This window comes from Somniosus microcephalus, unplaced genomic scaffold (genome assembly GCF_052327205.1).
Source record: "Somniosus microcephalus isolate GS21.2 unplaced genomic scaffold, FLI_Smic_1.0 unresolved_chr4, whole genome shotgun sequence".
In the NCBI taxonomy this organism is placed as follows: Eukaryota; Metazoa; Chordata; class Chondrichthyes; order Squaliformes; family Somniosidae; genus Somniosus; species Somniosus microcephalus.
In genome coordinates, this window is record NW_028225182.1 from 17233060 (window position 1) to 17239555 (window position 6496).

A 6496-nucleotide genomic window follows, 5' to 3' on the forward strand; every position below is an offset into this window, starting at 1 on the left:
ACAGTATGTAACATTGGGAGGATGGGCCCAGTGAGATCAGACAGTGTGTAACCCGGAGCGGATGGATCCAGTGAGATCAGACAGTGTGTAACCCGGGGAGGATGGGCCCAGTGAGATCAGACAGTGTGCAACCCGGGGAGAATGGGCCCAGTGAGATCAGACAGTCTGTAACCCGGGGAGGATGGGCCTAGTGAGATCAGGCAGTTTGTAACCCGGGGAGGATGGGCCCAGTGAAATCAGACAGTCTGTAACCCGGGGAGGATGGGCCCAGTGAGATCAGACAGTGTATAACCCAGGGAGGATGGGCCCAGTGAGATCAGACAGTGTGTAACCCGGGGCGGATGGGCCCAGTGTGATCAGACAGCGTGTAATCCGGGAAGAATGGGCCCAGTGAGATCAGACAGTGTGTAACCCGGGGAGGATGGGCCCAGTGAGATCAGACAGTGTGTAACCCGGGGAGGCTGGGCCCAGTGAGATCAGACAGTGTGTAACCCGGGGAGGATGGGCCCAGTGAGATCAGACAGTTTGTAACCCGGGGAGGATGGGCCCAGTGAGATCAGACAGTGTCTTGTAATGATCAGTAACCTGTCATTCTGGAATGGTACACTATGTGGTGCTGTATGTATATAAGAGTTGGCTACCCACAGTGCACCAGGCAACCCACAAGGTAGCAGTCAAGATGGATGCCTTTACAGATACTGTACCTAGTCCACATGTGCTCAATAAAGTGTCTAGCAAAAGCTAGATGTTCCTAATAAAAACGAATAGTTATTAATGAACATAACATGGTACCAGGATTGGTAAGATCTGTTGAATATTGTGCAACGCAACATGGAGAATTTGAAGCCACCAGAGCGTTTGAAACTCACAGGAAATATCGACTACAATTGGCAGACTTTTAAACAACAATTCGAACTCTACATTGCTGCCATCGGGTGCGGTACGAAGCCAGACGCAAGGAAAATAGCGTTGCTGCTCACGGTTGCAGGCCCACAGGTGATAGAGGTATTTAAAACATTTCTATTTAATCCAGAGCAGAACAGAGAAAAATTAGATGATGTGCTAAAGAAGTTTGATACACATTGTTCTCCCAAAAAGAATGAAACCTATGAGAGGTACATCTTCCATTCTCTGACACAGCAGCAAAATGAGACTTTTGATAGCTTTATGACTGATCTGAAACTGAAAGCACAGACATGTAATTTCTCTGAGCTGAAAGCATCCATGATTCGTGACCAGATTGTGTTTGGTATTCATGATAAAAAAAAGTCAGGGAACGTCTGTTGAGAGAAACCGAACTAACATTGGAGATTGCTGTGAAAATATGCCAAGCCAGCGAGCTAGCTCAAAAGCACGCGAAGACTTTCAGTGAAATCAATAATGATGCGATTGTAATGAGTGATAATGCTGCTGTCGGTGCTGTGTCCTACAAGGGGAAGAAACGTGGGCAGAACAGAAATGAAAAGCAATCGGAGGATGAAATTTTTAATTGTAAACGCTGTGGTTACAGACACCAGTTAAGACAATGCCCAGCGTTTGGAAAAATGTGCACAAAGTGTAATGGAAGGAATCACTTTGCCAAGCAATGCTTTTCAAAAGTAAAAACAAAGAAAGGGCAACGAGTTAATGTGATTGAGGACACTGATTTAAGTGAGACATGTTTTGTAGGAATGGTGTCATGTGACAATATCAAAAAGGATACAGAAAATGTGCAGCCCTCAGGAATAACAATGCTGAACATAAAGTTAATGCAGTAGAAGAGAACAAATGGATGATCCCACTGCAGGTAAATGGAGCATTAGTTACATTGAAACTAGACACTGGGGCAAAAGCAAACTTAATCAGTATGAGTGACATTAACAATATGAAAGAAAAGCCCAAAATACAGAAAATGTCAGTACTACTGTGATGCGCTATTAATTACCCAAAAGACTGAGGTTAAGCGAGTTACTAACAGGCTTTTATTAACAAGAGAATGAAGGTGTGCCTCGAGTGGTCGACAAGTCCAGAATACAGAGGGACTGTGGAGCAGTCACCTTTATACCTGGACTTGTGGGGGGAGTCAGCCGAGGCATGTACAGACATGTACACAGTGGAATACAAACACCCATACAGGCAGGTATAACAGTGGTTTACCACATTCACCCCTTGTTTAAAAATGAGTCCGGCGGGGTGAAGTGTATTAAAAGTTTGTGTATTGGAGTCTTTCCGGAGGTCTTGTCTGCCGCTGTGATCGACGTGGCGACGGCAGGGGTAGTGAAGCTTCCGGCGTCGAGTCCCGCGTAGGCTGGGGCACTGGTGTGTAGTCCTCGTGGGTGTCGAGCGGGTCGCGGGGCCCAGGCATGCCGTCTGCTGGGGTTGGATATTGGATCGTGGGGGTGGGTGGTAGTGGGTAGTGGGTTACTGGGGCCCCCGAGGGTGCGAGGTCTAGTATGGGGTCTGTGTCCTCCCGCCCGTCCGGGTACGCAATGTAAGCATACTGGGGGTTGGCATGGAGGAGGTCGACCCTCTCGACCAGGGGGTCCATTTTATGGGTCCTCAAGTGTCTTCTCAGTAGGACCGGCCCTGGGGACGTCAGCCATGGCGGTAGAGATGTCCCCGATGTGGACTTCCTTGGGAAGACAAACATTTTCTCATGAGGGGTGGCGTTAGTGGCAATGCAGAGCAGTGACCGAATAAAGTGGAGCGCATCGGGGAGCACATCCTGCCAGCGGGAGGTCGGAAGGCCCCTAGAATTTAAGGCTAGCAGGGCGGCCTTCCAAACTGTCGCATTCTCTCTTTCCACCTGTCCGTTCCCCCGGGGGTTGTAACTGGTGGTCCTGCTTGTGGCAATACCCCTAGCGAGCAGGTACTGGCGGAGTTCGTCGCTCATAAACGATGAGCCCCGGTCGCTATGGATATAGCTGGGGAAACCGAACAGGGTGAAGAGGTCGTTCAGACATTTAATGACCGTGGCAGTGGTCATGTCCGGGCAGGGGATGGCGAACGGGAAACGGGAGTACTCATCAATAATGTTGAGGAAGTACACATTGCGGTCGGAGGAGGGGAGAGGCCCTTTAAAATCAACGCTCAGGCGCTCGAAGGGGCGAGTGGCTTTTATCAGGTGAGCCCTGTCTGGTCTAAAAAAGTGCGGTTTGCACTCAGCGCAGACTTGGCAGTTCCTGGTCATGGTCCTGACCTCCTCAATGGAGTAAGGCAGGTTGCGGGCCTTGATGAAGTGGAAGAACCTGGTGACCCCCGGGTGGCAGAGGTCATTGTGGAGGGCCCGCAGTCTATCGATCTGCCCGCTGGCGCAGGTGCCATGCGATAGAGCATCCGGGGGTTCATTGAGCTTCACGGGCCGGTACAAGATCTCGTAATTGTAGGTGGAAAGTTCGATTCTCCACCTCAAGATCTTGTCATTTTTGATTTTGCCCCTTTGCTTGTTGTTAAACATAAAAGCAACTGAACGCTGGTCAGTGAGCAGGGTAAATCGTTTTCCGGCCAGGTAGTGCCTCCAATGACGCACAGCCTCCACAATAGCCTGGGCCTCCTTCTCAGCAGCGGAGTGTCTGGTATCCGGGCCCTGGAGGGTTCGTGAAAAGAAGGCCACGGGTCTCCCCGCCTGATTAAGGGTAGCGGCCAGGGCAAAGTCGGACACGTCGCTTTCCACCTGGAAGGGGATGGATTCGTCCACTGCGTGCATGGTGGCTTTGGCAATGCCTTCCTTGATACGGTGGAAGGCTAAGCGGGCCTCTGCTGTCAAGGGAAAAGAGGTGGACTTGATCAGCGGACGGGCCTTGTCCACATAGTGGGGGACCCACTGGGCGTAATAGGAGAAAAACATTAGGCACCTCTTCAGGGCCTTGAGGCAGTGGGGCAGTGGGAGTTCCATAAGGGGACGCATCCGGTCGGGGTCGGGGCCGATGACTCCGTGTTCCACAACACAGCCAAGGATGGCGAGGCGGGTTGTGCGGAATATGCACTTCTCCTTGTTATACGTCAGGTTCAGGAGTTGGGCGGTGCAGAGTAATTTTTTGAGGTTTGCGTCATGGTCCTGCAAGTCATGGCCGCAGATGGTCACATTGTCCAGATATGGGAAAGTGGCCTGCAATGCATTTTCATCGACCATCCGATCCATCTCCCTTTGGAAGATGGAGACCCCGTTGGTGACGCCAAAGGGAACCCTAAGGAAGTGATAGAGGCGGCCGTTTGCCTCAAAGGCAGTATACTGGCGGTCCTCAGGGCGGATAGGGAGCTGGTGGTATGCTGGTTTCAGGTCAATGGTCGAGAAGACGCGGTACTGCGTGATCTGGTTGACCATATCAGTTATGCGGGGGATTGGGTAAGCATCCAGCAGGGTGTAGCGATTTATTGTCTGGCTGTAGTCGATGACCAGGCGCTGCTTCTCGCCGGTCTTAACGACCACAACCTGGGCTCGCCAGGGGCTGGTGCTGCCCTCAATAATCCCCTCCTTCAGGAGCCGCTCCACTTCGGTTTTAATGAAAACCCTGTCCCCGGCACTGTATCGCCTGCTCTTTGTGGCGATGGGCTTACAGTTGGGGGTGAGGTTAGCAAAAAGTGGGGGGGGGTGACTCTGAGTGTGGAGAGGTTGCACCTGGTGTGCTGCGGGCAGTTTGGAAGCTGCTGGCTGCGGACTGTGAGTGGGGGGAGGGGCCCACCGTACGCCATCGTAACACTTTTAAGGTGGCACTGAAAATCTAAATCCAGTAGAACGGCAGCGCAGAGGTGGGGCAGGACCAGATGTTTAAAATTATCATACACAGTCCCGTCTACTAAGAGTGTCACCACGCAGTAGCCGCCAATGTCCGCCGACTGGGACTCGGAGGCCATAGAAATCCGCTGGTGCACAGGCAGGACTGGGAGAGAGCAACGCCGCACTGTGTCGGGGTGGATGAAGCTCTCCGTGCTCCCAGAGTCAAAAAGGCAGGTTGTTTCATGACCATTTACCTTAATGTCCATTGTGGACTGGGCCAGTTGGTGCGGTCTCGCTTGCTCCAGCGTAACGGAGGCCAGCGTAGGGGTCGGTGTGTCGCTGCGGGTATCAGATGAGGTGGTGTTGGGGGCCTGCTGCATCCCGGCTGGCATCCAAGATGGCAGCGTCCATGATCCCCATGTGGCTGGAGGCGTCCAAAATTGCTGCTGTTCTGGTGGTTCGCACATGGCTGGGGAGGCCCAAGATGGCGGCCCGCACGGCCCACATGCGGCGCTGCTGTGGTTCGGGGTGGCTTTGGCCCTGCAGACACTGGCGTAGTGTCCCTTCTTCCCGCAGCCTGAGCAGATCGCATTTTTCGCCGGGCAGCGCGCTCTGGGGTGTTTGGCCTGGCCACAGAAGTAGCATTTCTGACCTTGGGACACTGCTGCGGTAGTTGGGCCGTTGCTGGGATGCGGCTGGGGTGGCACGGCCCTATGAGACGGTCCTACCGTGTCCCAGGCTGTCATTCCTCGCGGCATCCACGGTGCAGAGGAGTAGGCATCCATGCCCCGGTAGGCTGCGTCCAATGATAGTGCGAGTTCAGAGGCCTTGTTGAGGTCGAGGTCACTCTGCTCCAACAGTCGCTGTCGGGTGTAATTGGACCTGTGGCCCGCTACAAAAGAGTCCCGGATGAGTTCCTCTGTGTACACAGCGGCCTTTACATCCTTACAACCACAGGCCCGGCCAAGCACAGACAGTGCCTGAAGGTATTCCTCGGTCGGTTCCCCAGGTTGTTGTTTACGACTCCCCAGGAGGTGCCTGGCATACACCTCATTCACTGGGCGTGTGTACTGGTCCTTGAGTAGCTTGAGAGCAGCCGTGTACGAGGTCGCATCCTGGATGACCGAGTACGCTCGGTGGTTCACTTTGGAGGTCAGGACATCCAGTTTGTCCTCATCCGATTTGACCGTTGCAGCGGAGGCAATCAGGAATTTTTCAAAGCACCTAAGCCAGTGAGCAAACTTGATGGATGCGTCCACCTCCCGATGGTCTAAGTCCAGGCATGCTGGTGTGAGGATCTTCTCCATTATAAAAAATCTTGTTAATAAAATTGATGCGTTATCAATTACCCAAAAGACTGAGGTTAAGCTGGTAACTAACAGGCTTTTATTAACAAGAGAATGAAGGTGTGCCTCGAGTGGTCGACAAGTCCAGAATACAGAGGGACTGTGGAGCGATCACCTTTATACCTGGACTTGTGGGGGGAGTCAGCCGAGGCATGTACAGACATGTACACAGTGGAATACAAACACCCATACAGGCAGGTATAACAGTGGTTTACCACATACTGAAGGACTATAATGGACAGAAAATAGATAGCTTAGGTGTATGCAGACTTAAAGTTACAGTCAAAGACAAAGTGCATCATCTCATGTTTTCTGTTGTGGCTGAAGGACGTGATTCACTACTGGGTGACAAAGCTTGTGAGGACGTAGAACTGGTCCAGAGAGTCTACTGTATAAACTGTGCCATAAGCAGGCCAGATGACTCGGTGGATTCTGTAGTGAATAATTTCCAGGA